Raw genomic sequence first — 20075 nt, forward strand, 5'->3', positions numbered from 1 at the left:
GTTCAAAATATGGCTCCCGTGACGTAATTGTTTATCTCCTCGCATTAAAGAGTTTCTATAGTCTGTTTTCTTTTATGTGATTCTGAACCACTGTCTACTCTACTGTGGCTATTGTATATTAAATAATGTACAAAATGCGTTCAAATATAGCATGATTAAAAAACGATATTCATGAGAACAAATTATCAGATAAAATGTAATTAAATTAATCAATTAAAAAATTTAGATTTAAATTGATGTCTATAAGATTATATATATATATATATATATATATATATATATATATATATATATATATATATATATATATATATATATATAAAGTTCAGTAGGCTTAGTGATAGAAATTCTCAGTGAACACAATATTTTCATGTATCATGAATTTTATAGTTTACTTATTGATAAATTAATGCATTATTTGATATCTAAATAAGTTAAACATATATTTGTTTTTAAAAAATTCAACCAACATGGTGACATAAGATACCAAGTTTTTGTTCAATTGTAGACGTGTTACATTTACAGTGTGCAGAACAGAAGGAGCAACATTTAAATGCAGGACACTCGCCATGGCCCTTACAGTCTCTTCCATTTTCAGTTAAAGAAATATCTTTCACGCCCTTTATTGTCATGTGTTGCAAAATTGCATATCTCACACACATCTCTTTTTGCAAGGAAGATTTGGCAATTTTAATGATGCTTTCATCCGTGTTTTTCTTTATCATGGATCTACCATATGCATAGCAGATAGCATAGGATTGCCTTCCATCTCTACCTGCTCTTCCAATCTCCTGCCAGTAACTCTGTATGCCCATCCCAAATGCAACAGTTGGAAAGAGACAGCTTAGTCTGCTTTCTTGCATTTTAAATGATTCCAACACTCTAAGGCTGCTTCTCTCATCTATAGATCGGTGAAACATATCTAATTATTCCTATGGATTTGTTCCGCTCCAGAAGACAGTCCTTCACATGATTGTACAATGTTGCGGTTGCTGTAACAGATCTGGAAAGTACAACAGTTTTTAGATATAGGAAATAAATGATATTATTAGTTATCCAGGTCCAATAAAGGGTGTACGTCACATTTTTTACCCCTGGCTCAAGTCGAGCGTACAGAAATTTACACCCGACTTTGTAACCAATCAAAGCTTGTGTTACAAACTATATAGGAAATAAGTTGATATATTATATTTATATATATATTATATAATATATATTGTAGTTTTTTAAAAAGTGTAGAAAGTACTCTTGTCTGCTATACACAATGATTTTCCTGGCATTGATGTCCTCTTGTGTTAGATATTTAACAAGCCACTGTTATTCTCTTTCATGATTTTGTTTGGAAGCCTTAAAGTTCAAATACATATTAGGCCTGTAAAATAATATAGATTTCAATGTATTAAAAGATGTTACTCAATTAAATTAAAATCTTCAAGATAAAATTTATACGTAATATAATTTCATAGGAATTTAAAATTCATCCTGTCAGGTGCAATAGCAATTGTTAATGTTTCCTCCTCTAATGATAATGATTTAAAAACATCTTTCCTAACTTTTTTATCTTTTTTAAGGCTAAGACAGGAACTCCGACAAGAAGACTCTCAGATTCAACACATCTTTGTACACTGGCCTAAAGTCTTCAGCCCTGTCAACATACACACCATTAATGAAATGACAATGTTTACAGCTTTTTTAACTTTATATTACCCATTAAATCAATTCCAAAAGTAATTTAATATTAAAATAAGTACCATTCAGAAATGCAATGTGCTTCATCACAGGCAAGTAAACATATCCTTTTCTGGAGATCATCAGATAGGAAGATATCCCTCCAAAATTTGGACGTGGCAGACTCGGGAGAAATAAAAACTATGGAGTATTTACCCTGTTTAATGTCTGTAAAAATAATATTAAGCAATTAAGTGCAACATTTATTTCTTGTTTTAGTTATATCCAATTTGAAGTTAACTTAATTACTAATGTTAATCCCACCTTTGTATATATCATGTTGCATTTCTGGTGAAATGGCTATAGCTCTGACCCCATTTCTGTAACGGAATTCACTTGGTCTGCCGTCAATGATTTCAATGGTGACACAACAACAGAAATACGTTGAATGGTCCAATCCAACTAAAAAAACATACAGAACATTAAAAAAAATATATTGAAACATTATCAGAAGTGAAATCATAATAACAGAGGACATAAATATCTCATCAAGTAAAAGAGGTGGCAGCGTAAAGCACATCGACTTTCCAAACTCTGTCGGCAAGAGTGCGAAAGTATTGTGTTTGTTCATTGTACCCAGCAGGACGGACATCTGTTCATCTTTTAATGTAAATTGAAACTTGTATAAATGTTTCAAAGAATTGAAGGTCTATACGATATCCTTTTCATCCATTACTGGCTATACAGCTTACTCGGACATTTTGGCGGGAGATGACGTAACAATGTACATGTAAACAGATTGATACCATGTTGAAACACTCGTTGACGCCTGTGAAAACCCCACGAAAATCTAAAGTTTTTCGATCAGTGGGAACGACACCGAAATTTAAAGAAGGAAAGGTATATTATTGATGAAATAATGCACAGTTTTTAAATTTAGTATCAGCATATTTAGGGGGGGGGGGGGAGCGTGTTTAATTCAACATCAGATTTTTTGGCCAAAATGTTTACAAAATTGGTAAGCAATTTAATATAACTGTTTCAGGAATTTTCCACTTCATTTTTGGGGCCCCAGGCCCTTGAACTTGAACAACATTTTATCACTTATTGGGAAATTTTATTGCATGATGATTTTCAAGAAATAAACACTTACGATGAATAAAATTGATCTTTTACTTAATTATTCTGAATTGTAAATTAAAGAATAATATCAATTAAAAAAAGTTTTAGCCAGGTTTCTTAAAATTTTGTTTATTTCATTCAGATTTCCAAACCTGGCCATGTTTTTTTTTTTTTTACCAAAACTCTGATCAAGTCAACTTGTGGGTTCATTTTTGAGGAAAAGGGGGGGGGGGGGGTTGCAATTGGGAATGGGGCCTTTATTCGGTGCTACATTGGAAAATCACCGTGTTTCAAGTTTATTTGCAAGATTTAAAATTAATTTCAGGTGAGAAGGTCCATTGCAAATGCTTGTCGATTGCTAGAAAATTATGAATACAAGAAAGCATTCCGATACCTTTATAACCATTTTCCTGGAGCAAAGAAAGCAGTCAGTAACTTAATCAAGAACAAAGTCAGAAAGGGAGTAAAGAATCTCTTAAAGGAAACAAATAACTCCTTAGTTAAGAAATGCAGCATGGAAAACATTGTTGGATTCAAGTGGGATTCTATAGTGACAGATGTGTGAAAGCACATACCCCTATTGCATGCTGCAATAGTTGCAACTATTAGCAGTCCATTGACAGAAGCAACTCTTCAGTCAGGGTATGTATGCTATGAAAAAATGAATTGCAAGTAAAATTGCCTATTAGTTTATAAAAATGTCTTCTGCCAAATGTTATGACTAATTATTTGATTAAAAACTGCAATATTTTCTGTATTGCTTAACCTTATTTTTGTATCATTTAAGGAAAAACAAATCTCTGATTCCTGGAGCAGGATTGGCCGCATCCATCCTCTTGCACTTGAAATCGCCTTTCAAAGTGAAGTTTGTGCAAGGGCTTAATTCTATAGAGCTGTTTAGGAGTGGGACACAAAGAAAGGTTTTCATTCATGAACATTATTTTCATCATGATATATAATAAAAGGCTGAAGATTAAAGATTATTTTTTGCAACATTTTCTTATTTATGATAATATTATTTGCAGGCATTTAGTCATTTGAACAAACTAAGGTTTTGTACTAGTTTAAAGACTGTCCTAAGAATCATAACAAAACTCAGGGTACATGCTGATGCAGATGTTTTGAAAATGAAGCATGTTATTGAGGTTTGAAATTTGTTTTACAAATTTATTTTTAAATGAAATTAAATTGAAAAAAATTCCAGCTTTTTAATTATGCAATTTATTTATCAAGAAACAGATGAAATCAGGGGTGTTTGAAGTTCCTGAGGAAGAAGTTGGTTATAGGAGCAGTGAAGACAGTAACTCTGTAATAAGTGAGGAGAGTGAAAGAGAGACTGAATCATCACAGGCCTTAGTATCTTCATCACCAACAATTAGCAGCTCATTGCAGGAGTTGCCTAGTGATAGAAAAACTGATGTTGAGATACAAAGTATTTAGTCTGAAGGAGGTAATGGGGTAAATTTAGGAATCATATTTAATCTTATTTTTTCAAAATAAAGACTTATACAGGTATAAACTGTAACTACATGTATGTGTATATAATATATTAGATCTTTCTTCACCTGGGTAAACCATTACATGGGACAATGTTGGCAAGATGACAAAGGCATGCCATCAAAACACAAACAGACGGAACAAAATGATGCTATGGGCCTTATCATATTGTGCAGAAAATCGCATCCCTACCACTCATATCACTGATGAAGAGGTTCTAAAGGCTGTTGACATTCCCATGGAAAAGTTTCTGCCCATGAAGCAAGACCTTCAAAAAGTAAGAAACCGCATGGAAATCATTGTCATGCAAATAATTCAGCAACATGATCCTTACTTTGCCAACAGCAAGGTTGTGAAACACATTAGGCACAAATACTGGAGGGAATAAAGTAAAAAGAGCAAAGTGGTAAGATTTTTGCTTTTGGGTTTTATTTAGAAATAAAAAATTATTGCTCAACCCATTCGAAATCTTAAAGGAACTGACCAGAAATGAAACTAGATTGCTTCTATGACATTGTCTAAAATAACATTAGAATCATTTACAGTTCTTCCAAATCTATCTATACAATAGCCACAGTAGATAGTGGTTCAGAATTACATAAATGAAAACAGACTATATGAACTCTTTAATGCGAGGAGATAAACACTTACGTCACGGGAACCATATTTTGAACGGAGATTTTAGTGAATGTTTTTATGTTGGGATTTACATGCCTAGACGGTAAGAAGGTAGAAATAATAGTGACAGAGAGTTAATTAAACAACTAAATGAATTAATTGAAGCGAACGGCAGTGTCGCTTAGGTGAATAATTCTTGCTATAGTCGGTCGAAGTTGGGGCTTAACTTCCAGACGTGAATTATGAAGGACTGTCCCGAGATTCGGCGTCAGACCAAATATCTAAAAGAGCCGAATCTCCACCGAGATTAGGCACGGTAAATAACCCTCACTGCTCAATAGCCCTGAGTATAGGTCTAAATTTGAAGCTCTCTGCGTGATGAAAAATTCTCGAATGGGACGTAAAAAGAACATAAAATCAACCAATCAATGGACGATTAAACCCTTCAACTAATCCACCAATATTTTGGTGGTAAGGAGTTCTGGTTTTGGCAATATCTAATATTTTGCAAATTTCTTGAGTTGTGTACCCTAATCAGCATGGATTGCCTATGGACTCCAAACCTACAGAGAAATTGAAAAACAGAAGTGTGCTACCGTGGAGGCTTCGATATGAACCAAAGGGAAACTCCGCCCAGCAGATAGAACAAATCACTTATAACAAATATATATGCTTTTCTAGTCTTTGTTCTTGGTCGAGGGCCACAAATATTTATGGCCACACTTTCCACTGGTACTGTTTCACATAGGCCTTAATTTGTTTGGTAACTGGATTTGTATTTGGCAAATGGGGCACTCTTGACACCAGTTTATAATGTCTTTCTTATTATTAGACCAGTAAAATGTGTCGACATATGAATTTTACTAGAAAAAGACGTTAGTGGGAACCTAACAACAAAGCTTTTGATAAACGTGATGACTTCAACTTTTCAATCGTCAACTTCCCTTACTTATGAAGCAATATACCCTTATCACCTGCATATGGGGTTTATGTCTCTCAGTTGATTCGATATGCAAGAGCATGCTCTACATATGAACAATGTCTAAAATGAGGCAAACTATTGACAAACAAGTTGATGAAACAAGGATATCAACAGTCTCGTTTGAAGTCATCATTTCGCAAGTTTTATGGTCGATGCAATGACCTTGTCAGCACATACAACCTATCATTGAGTTAAATGCTAACTGACGTTTTTCATACTAATTGTTAGACCATTATTTATACACTGAACTGTCTACGGATTTTTCCGGGTTTTTTTCCGATCATGACAAGGAGCACACGGCGGGTGTGACCGGTAGGCAAGGGATGCTCACTCCTCCATGGCACCTGATCCCATATCTAAATTTCGAGGTCCGTGTTTGCTCTGCTCCAAATTTCTATCGTTTCATTGGACTTTTGAGATTGAATACTGTTCGTTATCTTCATATTTCACAACCTTGATTCAAATGTACAAGGGATCGGGCTATTACAACACCACTTTGAGCAAGCTTTTCACTTCATGACTCCTAGGACATCATTTGTTATGGCAGTATCTCCAACAATGTCTCCATTATTTACCATTTCACTGGATGGGGTGAAACATCTTCACTTCCACGAATCCGACAGGTTGACTCGTTCCCTGAGATTGTTTTTTTATGCAGGTTTATGTCCATACTACAAACTATTTCGTCTCCCGCGTGGCGCAGTGGTTAGATCGTCTGCTCTAGAATCGCGGTTTAAGCAGTTGGTCTCTACGTCACAGATTCGGACCCCTCTGTGGGACGAGGGCGACCTGTCCTTCGGATGAGACCATAAAAACCGAGGGCCTGTGTCGCAGTACGTGCTGGCACGAAAAAGATCCCTTAATGGCCATGAGTGGCGAGTAAAGGTCTAAATTTGCAGCCCTCCACCGGCAAGTGGTGGCGTCTCCATAAGAGTGAAAATTCTCGAGTTGGACGTTTAAACAACAAACAAAGAAAATTTATTTCTGGCAGCATCAATCTTACATTTATACTGAGCTAAAAAGTCAAATTCAAGGAAGAATTGCTCGTCAATATCAGCAACAATCAAATCATGCTTGTATTAGACATTAAGTTCAACTCCAAAAATAGCGGCTTTCACAAGCAATACGTCTGATTTCTAAAAGCGAGGTTTGTATCCAAATTTTCAGGTGTTTCGGGTTTAGGTGGTACTTGACCCATTATGTCAGCTACACTAAGTGTAAAGCAGGGTTTCTTTGAACAGTGGGGAAAGTGTTGTTTTACAAGTGTATGTTTCATGTTCTGGTCTCTCTTGTATTTTCTGAATTCGGACTTCCAGTGTCCATTCAAGCCGCATTATTGACATGGGCCTTTACGCTGACCTTAAGACGCTGAAATCTGCGTGTTTTTTAGGATCGTCTCTGTTTATTACAGTTAAGGGATCCTGTGGGCTGTTGGGAGAAGGGCTATTGTTCTGAATTTCATTCAATGCTCGACTGAATTTTAATTTGATCTCGGTTTCTGCCCATTCTGGAAAGCTTCACATTCAAGGGCTAATGTAACTTCTTGTTGAAGTGATGAAGGTTTGCTTTAATACACAGCCCATTTAATTTCAGCGTCGCATAGGGAATCCATAAAACAATCTTTGCAAGTTGTCCCAGTTTTCTGGAGTGACATTTGGATATGCATATCTTGCGAGTGATTTTATATCATGAGCTAATTTAATATTTCTCCACGTTTTCAAATTATTATTTTTTTTTTTTTGATTTCTGTGCAGTGCACTCAGATTGATTCCAGGACTCGAATCTTGAATCAAGAGTTTTGATTAACTGCTGATATTTCAGACCCTTAATTGGACAGATACCGCTCAGAACAGTTTGAGCATCACCTCTAAGCCTTGTTGCAAGCACATAAGCATTTTTTACGTCACTCCAGTTATTGAGTTCAACTATCGTTTCAATCGGTCTTGCCAGCATAACTTGCGGGCTTTTGGTTTTTACCTCTAAAATCGGCAAAAGTTGGGTCGCATTTTCCTCATCTTGAGCTTTTTACTTGAGCATCATTTTCAAAACGAACATGGGATCTTCCTGATTTACCATTCATCCTGTAATCTACATAAGGATAACCACAATCTATACGAAACAGAGTCGTTGACTAGAGATGATATTTCTGTGAGCCTTCTATCAATACTTTCAATTTTCGTATTCACGAAACTGTGTTCTCTGGAAACCTTGTATAGAGTCGTTAACTCGCCAGTTCCCTATTTGAGAAAAACCCTTGCTGATATTAGCATAACATATAGACTGGGAAAAAGTTCCCAGGACATCCTTGAGTTTGATGCAAGACGCACGGTCACGCCTTGAAACGCAACGCCGCTACTTGATTTGATGTATCGTAATAATTACATATACTATATGTATAAAAGGAAAGCAGCTGCATTTTTGCAGAATTTGTTTTAGATTATTCGTAATGTTTGGGTTTTTTTTTTCAAAATGTTGTAATTTTTAAATTCTTACTCGTTACATTATACATAGTGAGGGGAAAACGAATCTATTATGTTGAAAACAAAAACTATTGTTCTTCAGTATTTCCCAACCTTTCCATTGCAATATATTTCATTCATTGTCGTGAACCTTAGTTAATTAAGTATAACACTGCTGTGAAATTGATGACAGTTATTTTTACCACGATGGTAGTAAAACATGAAAAAGGTAACATACGATGGATTTCGCAGACATGGAGTAATTTTTATATAAATATGAATAATTTGAAAAACAAGAGCAAGAACTAAACATCATCTTGAAGGAAAGGTGCACTTATGTGAGTAGCTGTAATGGTCGTGACGACAGGAATTAATTTTTTTGTAACGTAAAGTAAAGCTATATATATATATATATATATATATATATATATATATATATATATATATATATATATATATATAGCACTAAAAATGACCAACGACACGAACAATAGAAATTGTCAAATTTTCCGGACGCCCTGTCCCTTCCTCAGGACAAAGAAAAAAGTTTAGAAAGAAGTCATAAAAACAAAGGAAACAGAAAAAACAACTAGCACTACTACTAAAGTACCAAACACTATATATATATTTACAATGTTACATGTTTGATTTGAAGTTTATAACCAGTTGTAAAAAAAGAAACCCGGACCGCCATGAGATAGATCGCAAAAACAATTTCTTGCCTTAATTTGTATTTCACATTGTTGGACTTTCATAGACTGATTATAATATGTATTACTCATTAAAAATGAAAAGGACAAAGATAACGAACAGTGAACCATCTCCAAAAGTATACAAATATTACAAATCTGTGAACAGAGCAAAAAAACTCAGTCCCCCTAAAATTTCAGAGGTAGGATTAGGTGCCTAGGAGGAGTAAGCATCCTCTGTCGACCGATGACATCTGCCGTGAGCCCTATACACTAATCAAGTAGACAGAATATTCCATAGTCAAATTTAGTACACAAACAAATACCTAACAATTTTTAGGAATATATCAGTCAAAATACGACTTAATGACAGTTTGTATTTGCTAACAAGGTTATTATAACGACCATATAATTTACGAAATGCGTACTTTAAAAGAGAATGTTGAATTCTCCGTAATATCAACTTATCTGCCAGTAGCCTGCCTCGGTTTAAAAATTGATCATACTCAAAGCATGCTCTTGAGTATCGAATACTGTAAGTTGTGACATAAACACAATATGCAGGTGATAGCGAAATACTACTACATAAATAAGGAAAGTTGACGATAGATTGATTGATTGTTGTTTAACGTCACATTCGAGAATTTTTCACTCATATAGAGATGTCACCGTATGCCGGTGAAGTGCTTCAAATTTAGACCTACTGTATGCTCGGCATTCAGGGCCATTGAGCAATGAGGTTTCTTTATCGTGCCGACCTCTACTCGGTTTTTAAGGTTTCGTCTGAAAGACCCGTGACTAGTGCCAGGCGATTGGAGAAGAAACAGTCACTACCTATGTTTACGTCTTAGGTTTGACGCGGCGCGGCGAACGAGAATCGAACTCGGGCCTCCCGATTTCAAAGCGACCGCCCTACCACTAGGCCACATGATCGGTTTGACGATGGAAGAGATGGAGTCATCTCGTTTGTCATACGATTTAGTTGTTAGTTGGTCATAATAGTTTATAGTCAGTAAAACATCGAAATATGAAACAGAAGTGACAAACTCTGTGTTGTCTTTTCTTTTGAGTTTACTGGGATATGCCGAAACAAAATATGAATGAAAGTAATCACGCGAGTGTTTCCTTCTCGTGTAGAAGTTTTTGAATAAATTTCGCTTCATCAGAATATTGGAATATGATAACAGGTCGGCTAATAAAGAAGCACAATTAGGGCCCATTGAATTCCATTGAATTGGAATATGTGGTCTCCGAAGACTACATGGATGCTGTCAATGAGGATCTTCATCATTCTTTTAAGTATCAAATCCGGAGTACGTGTGTGTAGAATGAGAGTGAATCTTTTTGTGATGACCAATCACAAGATATGAAAGTTTCCCAGTTCTATTTTCATTAAGGAAACAGATATCTTAAGTGTTCTCGCTCTTCCTCTTCTTTCAGCTATTATATATAACAATTTTCGGGGGTGGGTGCTTTATGCAGTTATGCCCTGTTCACAGATTTGTATTGTGTGTTGGTTTTTTGAGATCGATACATAGTCGTTATCTTCACCATTTTCCTATAGTATTTGAGGAGATGTATTAACAGTCACCTGAGTACAATGTAACACTGTAAAGAATCCTAAGATTGAATTTAAAATAAAGCTAAGTAAGCAGATAAGTGAAGCTATGTTGCCCAAAAACAAGAGAAATGGGTGATCAGGGATCAGCAAAATAATTAATTATGTTTACTTGTCCCAATAGTCACCATCCCCAAACAATCCCCCACCAGTCACCAAACAAACCAATAGTTCTTGAGCACTACTTGTAAACCTATTTCATTCCCTCTCACATAAGCCTCTTTTAGTCTTGAAGAACAATGACATTATTTAAAGTGATTTATTATCATCGGTGAATAGCAAATGTGAATAACTTCTTTCAGTAAAATACAAATTAATAAATTGACCAAGTAGTGCAGAATTTCAAAAAATTAGTAAAAATACCCTTGCTTATTGCAACTTTTTATATTTTGTTTTCTCCTTAGATTCCAAGAGCAGAGAAAAATATATTTAAAGATATAATGCATTTTCACTATAGATTCAACATAGCCCCACCATAACACCAAAGCCCCTTACGAAGGGACCAAAAAAATCACAAATGGACAAATAGAAAATTCAGATAATTTTTTTTTCTACCATAAACCGAGAGGGTGTGTTGTTTTTCATTTCACATTACAGAAAAACAACAGTCAGCATTGTTGATCATACTCGTCAAAGAAAGAACGCAGTTGAGTGCGCTAGATTTTAACATAGGATTCTGTGAACAAGAAAAAAAAGTTGTAATGGATTTTTTCGCCACGCTATGCTCGTAATAATATGACTGTACACATGTATTTGTTTCTTGTTTGCTACACGTAGTAATGAACTTAAACATTGTTTTAGTAATTAAAACAAAAATTTGCTGTTATTGGGCTTATATACAACACCACTAAATGGAACGTGTATCACATTCGTGTACATTACGTCCTATGAACCCTAACTCCGTTGCCAGGGCCCTCTACAATATGCCAACATATTGATTGATTGATTGATTGATTGTATGTTGTTTTACGTCCCATTCGAGAATTTTTCACTCATATAGAGACGTCACCATATACCAGTGAAGGGCTTCAAATTTTTTACCTTTACTTGGCACTCAGGGCCATTGAGCAGTGAGGGATCTCTATCGTGCCAACGCCTGCCGTGAAACGGGGCCTCGGTTTTTAAGGTCTCATCCGAAGGACCCGCAACTTTCACTTCAAGGTGCCGAGCACATGGCGAAGGAACAGTTGCTACCCATTTTTTATCGACTTAGGTCAGTCCGGCCGAGATTCGAACTCACGACCTCCCGATCACGGAGCGAGCGCTCTACCGACTGAGCTACCGTGAACGGTTGCCAACGTATTAATCTATAAATATATGGAGATAACAAACAGTATTCAAACTCAAAAGTCTATTAGACAATACAAAATAGGAGCAGAGCTAACACGGACTTCCAAAACATCAGAGGTGGGATCAGGTGCCATGGAGGAGTGAGCATCCCCTGTCGACCGGTCACACCCGCCGGTTGCTCCTTGTTATGATCGGGAAATAATGGGAAAATCCGTCGACAATTCAGTGTGTAAATAATAACCTAACAATTAGTATAAAATCAGTCAGCATTTGACTCAATGATAAATTGTATTTGCTGATAAGGTCATTGTATCGAGCATAGAACTTACGAAATGATGACTTTAAACGAGACTGCTGATATTCTTGTTTCATCAACTTGTTTGTCAGTAATTTACCTCGTTTTAGAAATTGTACATGCGTAGAGCATGCGCTTGCGTATCGAATCAACTGAGAGATATAAACCCCGTATGCAGTTGATGAAGGTATATTGCTACATAAGTAGGGGAAGTTGACAATTGAAAAGTTAAAGTCATCACGTTTATCATAAAGCTTGGTTGTTAGATTACGTGATCTATAAAAGAAAAAGAAATAACATTAAAATAACGTATTTTACGAGGGGTGATCAAAAAGTTCGCGATCTATCTCTATATTTACAAAACCACAATTCAGATTAGAATGAAATTTAGCACACATATAGTCATGTACATGTTCTATAAATAGCAAATGTTATAGAATGTTTTGCTGTTTGTGACGTCACAATGTGAAAATGACGTCAATATATAGGTGACTTGTGACAAAAAAATGGTTGACTCAGTCGTACTCGAGCAACGAACGGCTGTAAAGTTTAACATATATCTCGGAAATTCCTTTGCTGTAGAATATGATAATTTGTACAAGGCTTGTGAAGACAAAAGACTTACCAGAAGTTCAATCATTAATTGGATTGATTGTTTTAGTGAAGGCAGAGAGATGGTTAAAAATGATGTTTGTTCTGTTGCCCAGCGAAAGCAAGCCGGCAAAAGGATGTGTCCTTAGAGCTCTTAGTTAAGCAATTTGTTTTGAAAGATCGCCAAGTTGCAATTAGAAAAATAGTTGAATATCGGAACAATAATATAATTATTAAATCCCTAAAATGTCGTTTTACTTTAGACTTTAAACATATGAGATGTGAAAAAAAGAAGGCGCCCATACTTTTTCCACATTGGATAAACGACTCCCGAGACGGAGAACTCGGGTTATGATGGTCACCATGCTAATTCTGGGAAAGGATATCCTTATCCACCCATTCTATTGCCGAGATTTGGCCATTTCTACAGATGGTCTGTTCTTGTTATAAAAAATAACTTGCATGGTAAGAAATAATTATAAGACTCGGAAAAATCTCTTAGCTTCTGTGAACAGACCGCTACGGAGCATGTCACGTGACAGCCTGGATCACGTGATTCGCGATTGGGCAGAACAATGGCTTATGTGCATTAAAATCGGAGAGGACTACTTTAAAAAATAATGAACACTGAAACCTCATTTTATTTCTTTTAAGGAAGTATAATTCATTTAGTTCGCGAACTTTTTGATCACCCCTCGTATATGTAATAATTCGCGCTAACGTTATCTCCAACGTGTAATGTAACGAACAAGCAAATTCAAAGATTTGTGGTCCCCTGCTTTCAATGTCTTAGTGGTTTGGATGCAATGATTTTATGGCATATTTTAACTGCCTTATTTGTGTGTCCTTCAAAATTATAGATCAAGGTCATGAAGTCAAAAATTGTTATACCTTTCTGGGAGGTGTTGTCAAAGGTAATTTGCATATAAAACATGAAAGCCCTATCTCCTGTCGGTCGAAAGTTCTTACCAAGGAGAAATAAAATGATAAAGACTGTAGGTTAATAAATTTATAGGTCAAGGTCACGAGGTCAAAAACCATTGTACATTCGGAAAGGTTTTGAAACAGGTAATGCACATGACATATAAATGCTCTGTCTTCTCTCATTCAAAAGTTATTGCAGTGTTAAACTTTTAGAAAATTAGTTAAAACTTCAGGGTCATGGGGGAAAATCATAGTACATTTGGAAAGGTTTTGTCACAGAAATAGCACATGTCAAATATGAATGCCCTATCTTTGCTCCCTTAAAAGTTGGCAGCAATGATAAAATTTTTGAAAATTACGTCAAACTTTAAAGTCAAGACCACGGGTCAAATATCATAGCACATTCGGAAACTTCTTCAAAAAAATCAATTTTGGAATTGATTTCAAACTATATGGAATTTCGAAATGAACTTTGGTAGCATTATGCATTTATTGACTGGGTTCGAGGGCAACATGCGTTTTGTCGGACCCAAGAACCAAACTGTTTGCCTGAGAACACGGTCAATAAATGTTTTGTTATACCTTTTATTTATTTATTTTATTTTATTTTTATTTTTTTTTGACATACATTGTACATCAACATACAAATATCGATTTTTTTATGTCCGCTCAGTAAAACATTGGAAATGTTAGACTTTAATTAGCATTGATTTATATTATTAAATAAAATTATACAGGAACAAATTTTTAAAGGTATAACAATGTAGATTGTTTATATGTGAATACATATGAATAGAAAGTAAAATTTTAGATAATTTGATTTAAAAGTATTTCATTGCCGAAAGTGGGTACCCTATGTAAGGAGTTCCATAGTAACCATTTTTTACACCCCAATTTTTTGTAAGTCGGATTAAAGCGATCTAAAGACCTGTGATGAGGACGCATTATTTTAACTATTCCATCTTTGGACACATCATTATAAAGGAATCAAAAATTGCAAGGTGTTTCCAAGATAAAGTACTCAGATATCATATAGCGGTCAGTTGCATTGGAATAAAAAAATAACATAGTTTTCAAATTGTTTGCTGAATTAAAGTAAGCGCAATTCGGCGGAACCAGTGTGATCGATTGTTATAGTTATCATTTTGTTAACCAATCGTGCTGATAATTCGGGCGTCGATCCTGACTGTTATTTACGAGTTCTTTAGTAATTCTACATTCACAACAATAAGTCACATCTAGCAATAATCCTAATCAGGGTAATTTCTTAATTTTTTTTTTCTACTTTTTCAGTTAATATCAAAATATACAAAAACATTTGTTTATGTGACATTCATAATTTTGGCCAGGAGTGCGTAATCTCTTGTCTAAATCACGTTTCAGAATTGTGCTGTAATATATGTCATGTTGTAAATTTTGAATTTGCTGCCACCCGGTAAATTCAAAATTTACATGACATATACATAGAGACGGAATTTTGCCATGCATGAAAATCATATAGAAGTTGCTCGTGAATGTCATATGTGGAAATGAATCTTGTATACGAAGTATTGGGGGAGATATATCCTCAATCCAATAAGCTTGACCTCTGAGATACAAACTTCGGTCAAGGTGATGATATTTACCTATTACAATGTGAAACGAATAAATGTCAACAATATGCCAAAGTATGAATTACTGCAGTCAAGATGAGTTTCTTTACGGCCAGAACACAATTTGGTAACAGACTAAAGAGACAGACACCATGCCAAAACTTCCTTATTGGCCGGGGAAGAAATAAATAATAAAGGATCAATATGATTCTACTGTGAACGATCATATGCCTAGAAAATGTGAATCGTCTAAATACAAGAAATGCGATTTTCAAAGAAAAAAAGATTATGACTCTGCTGACCAAGATGCCAATTTCTCATTAGTTAAATTAATAGATGCGACACATAAAGAAGACTTAATGAATATTATATACATTTTTTCTAGATACCACACTTTACCATATATATTTTTACAAAGAGATCCTAGATTATTGACAATAAAGACAATGTTTACGATACTGAAGGTTTGATAGGTTTAGCTGTATGGAGGATACGAGCACTAGACAAGTGCACATTCCATTTTATCTCTGGCATTTCTTTTACCCGCCCTTGTTGTGACTGCTACAGATATTCTTTCCTGAATTATAGATTATGTTTTAAACGATTTATCGTGAGAGTTTTGTCTTTCATTTTGACGAGGCTGTCAACCCTTTCTTTACACCACAGTTCTACTTTTCGATTGGAAGCTCAATTGCCATGTCTGAACTGAAGATTTCATAATGTCAGATGAACAAATGTTACTCAGGACAGAATGCAGGGCAATATTTTTCTCAAATTTCAATTAAAGAAAATTCTGTTCACTCGAGATTTTTTTCCGATTCGGTTCCTAGACGGTCACGGTAGCCTAGTGGTAGGGTGCTCGCTTTGTGATGGGGATGCCCGGGTTCAATTCTCGTTCGCCGCGCCGCGTCAAATTTAAGACGTAAACATAGGTAGTGACTGTTCCTTCGCCAAGCGCCCGGCACTAGAAGTGAAAGTCATGCACGGGTCTTTCTGATGAGACCTTAAACCGAGGTCACGGTAGGCGTTGGCACGATAAAGAACCCTTACTGCTCAATAGCCCTGAGTGCCGAGTATAGGTCTAAATTTGAAGCCCTTCACTGGTATATGGTGACGTCTCTATATGAGTGAAAAATTCTCGAATGGGACGTTAAACAACATACAATCAATCAATCCGATTCGGTTCCATTGTCTGTGCAGCTCGGGCACTGCGAAACGTGCTTACCAGGACCATTCAGCCACTAGAACCACATTAAAATCAACTACCCCTCAAACAAGGATATGGATGAAATTAATGTTGACCATAAAATGAGAAAAAACAAGGTGTGTTTGTGAAACATTGATGACCCCGTATGGCAACTTATGGCAAAGGTTAAACTTTCTCAAATGCAAATCAAATATGTTGGTACCCAAAGTAAGATCTTGTCTCGAGGTAAATACCTGTGAAATATGAAAGCTCTAGCAGCAGTCGTTGAAAAGATATGGGGGGAAAAAAGTTTTTTTTCAAAAATAAGTCACACTTCAAGGTCAAAATAATGGTGCCCAAGGAAAAGCCTTCCCACAGAAAATACGCCTGTAAAATATTAAACCGTAGCACCAATCGTTCAAAAGTTATGGCCAAGGTTAAAGTTTTCCAAAAGTAGGTCAAACTCCAAGGTCAAGGTTAATGGACTATAATTGTTGGTATCTAAAGGAAGGTCTTGTCACAAGGAATACACATGTGAAGAATGAAAGCCCTAGCACCAACTGTTCAAAAGTTATGGCCAAGGTTAAAAATTTGGGTAAAATTTTGTAAAATTTGGTCAAACTTCAAGGTCAAGGTCAAATATGATGGTACCGAAAATAAAAATAAGGACATAAAAATGTACCTTGGATTCAAGCTTTGTCAGAATCATATCAAACTCAATTCGCATTGGAAGATCAGCTAGTATAAACTTATAGATATATAAAAGGGGTACAGTGAATAGTTCATTATATTTTCAACAGTGAAATACTGTAATTTATCCATTGAATAAAAGTGACATTTTTGAAAGTGATGTTTTTATGCCCAGTATCGAAGATTTGGGTGTATATAGTTTTGCCCTGTCCGTCCGTCTGTCTGTTTGTCCGCAAAAACTTTAACATTGCCAATAACTTTTGATTGGTTGGAGCTATGGCCCTCATATTTCACATGTGTATTCTTGTGACAAGACCTTTCTTTGGGTACCATCATATTTGACCTTTTGACTTTGGAGTTTGGCCCAGTTTTGCAAAATTTTACCGAGCTTTAACCTTGGCCATAACTTTTGTAAGGTTGGTGCTAGGGCTTTTTTACTTCACATAGGTAATCCTTGTGACAAGGCCTTTCTTTGGATACCAACAACTTTGATCTTGACCTTGGAGTTTGACCTACTTTTGAAAAACTTTAACCTTAGCCATAACTTTTGAACGGTTGGATCTAGGGCTTTCATACTCCATAACTTTCATAATCCTTTTGACAAGGCCTTCTTTTGGATACCAACAACTTTGACCTTGGAGTTTGACCTACTTTTGGAAAACTTTAACCTTGGCCATAACTTTTGAACAGTTGGTGCTAGGGCTTTCATATTTATCATGTCTATTCCTTGTGACAAGACCTTCCTTTGGATACCAACAATGGTGTTCCTTTGACCTTGACCTTGGAGTTTGACCTACTTTTGAAAAACTTTAACCTTGGCCATAACTAGAGAACGATTGGTGCTACGGCTTTCATATTTCACGTGTGTATTTCTTGCAAAAAGGCCTTTCCTTAGGCACCATTAATTTTGACCTTGATGTTTGACTTACTTTTGTAAAACTTTAATCGTTTCCAGATCTATCATTGGTTGCTGCTAGGGCTTTCATATTTCACAGGTACTTCTCGAGACAAGACCTTACTTAGGGTACCAACATATTTGATTTGAATTTGAGAAAGTTTAACCTTTATTATAAGTTGTCATACGGGGGCATCAGTGTTTCACAAACACATCTTGTTCACAGATGAATATACCAAAGGGATATTTGTCATCACGAAAATATAAAAAAAAAAAAAAAATGGGGCAAAACTCGCGATTTTCAATCCTTTCACAAAGAGTGTTATAGAGAATTTGATTATAATTTTCTTAGAAATCATTCTTCGTAATTATATATATATATATATATATATATATATATATATATATATATATATATATATATATATATTTATATATGTATGTATGTATGTATATATATATATATATATATGTGTGTGTGTGTGTGTGTGTGCTTAATTTTAAGAATTCACGCTTAACATTATAACTGAAGGTATTTTTTCACTGAAATTGTCTCATTTACTGGACGGATATACTAGTCACTCCCAGATCTCCAGGTCACGCCCATTTATTTACACTAAAGACAATCTGTTTATTATCTCCAGAGTCTCCCAGTTCTGGCTTACCTTTATGATGTCTTTTTTTAATAGTTCTTTAATCCGGTTAATAGCTACTTCTTTGTTAACTTGTTCATTAGATTTATCGCTTCCCGGAAGTAAATAGGTCCTACAGAATGTGTTAAAAGGGATCATGACTTCCTTAATAGCATGTTTTACTATATAAGTTAAGCAGCATCACATCTTAACTGCTTATACGATATAATAAACGCTAAATGATATAGCTATAACCATACAAATTGTCAACATAATACGTTTCGATCGTAAATTGTATCTCAGTTTCCAGAATTTGTCTTGATGTGAATCATTTACGATCTATTTTGTTCTTTTAAATGCAAAGTTTAGATCCAACGTCCCTATTTTTTGCTTTGGATAGTGCTGATAATTTTCTTTAGAAATATAATTCAATTCAATTTATTGACATCGCCATGTTGGTATACAGTCAAAATAAGAAATCAAATGACAGACAACGGGAAAAAAAGAAGAATATTATAACATAATTGCATGCAGTTCAATTTTACACAATTCCTTACAGTCGCTGGATTTTTTTTCTCTGCATAAAGTATTTATCTAAGTAGATACATAAACGTTTTGTAGTATTATAATCACATGGGTTAACAATTTCTTTAATGGGATCAGTACCACAGTATAATTTATCATCAAAAATATAATTATACCCTCCGCTTGAAAAGCGGGGGTGTCTAGTGATCGGTGTCTGTATGTCTGTCCGCCCGTTGCAACTGGGGATAGCAATTGATCTCTTATCCGCAACTTCTCTTGCGCCACTGAACGCAATTTAATGAAACTTTCACAAAATCTTTATTAGTCCCCTACCGGTGAAACCGGAGGAGACTATAGGTTTCCTCTGAGTCTCTCCGTCCGTCTATCTGTCCGTCCGTCTAGCTGTCCCTCTGTGAGTCTGTCCCACCTGGTTTTCCGCACTTTTTCTAAACGCTTGCAGATATTGAGCTGATTTTTTGTATGTTACTTAACCTCGATGAGTTATAGATCAAGTTTGCATTTCGTTCCGCTTCATTGATTTTTGACTGAATTATGGCATTTTCAATTGTTTCACGGGAACCAGATTACACTTGCCGGTAGGGGACTAGTATTGCTAATGCAATACTCTCAGAATGCTTGTTACATTGTGTCATTGTGCACCTCCTATTTCAGTTTTTGATATCTAGGCATTCCCATAGCAAAACATGGACTTTGCCATTATACTCATATGGGAGCGGGTAGGGGGTTATCATTTTGTAAGCTCAGTGCTCACAGTACCTCTAGTTTGTAATTACATATATTT

At 35.4% G+C, this 20075-nt stretch overlaps 1 long non-coding RNA gene and 1 pseudogene across 1 annotated transcript; one reads left to right on the forward strand and one right to left on the reverse strand.

The window, feature by feature from the left end:
- Positions 1 to 461: 461 nt before the first annotated feature.
- LOC133182665 (bifunctional 3'-5' exonuclease/ATP-dependent helicase WRN-like) lies at positions 462 to 2544 on the reverse strand (annotated as a pseudogene).
- A 544-nt stretch (positions 2545 to 3088) lies between these two features.
- LOC133182243 (uncharacterized) lies at positions 3089 to 4687 on the forward strand. Its single transcript, XR_009720528.1, has 5 exons — positions 3089 to 3432; positions 3578 to 3710; positions 3816 to 3935; positions 4024 to 4240; positions 4344 to 4687. It is a non-coding gene; the product is annotated as an uncharacterized LOC133182243 (long non-coding RNA).
- The last annotated feature ends 15388 nt before the right edge of the window (positions 4688 to 20075 follow it).

This window comes from Saccostrea echinata, unplaced genomic scaffold, assembly GCF_033153115.1.
Source record: "Saccostrea echinata isolate AGI-Se365-2 ecotype Australia unplaced genomic scaffold, CSIRO_AGI_Sech_v1 ptg000009l, whole genome shotgun sequence".
NCBI classification, from domain to species: domain Eukaryota; kingdom Metazoa; phylum Mollusca; class Bivalvia; order Ostreida; family Ostreidae; genus Saccostrea; species Saccostrea echinata.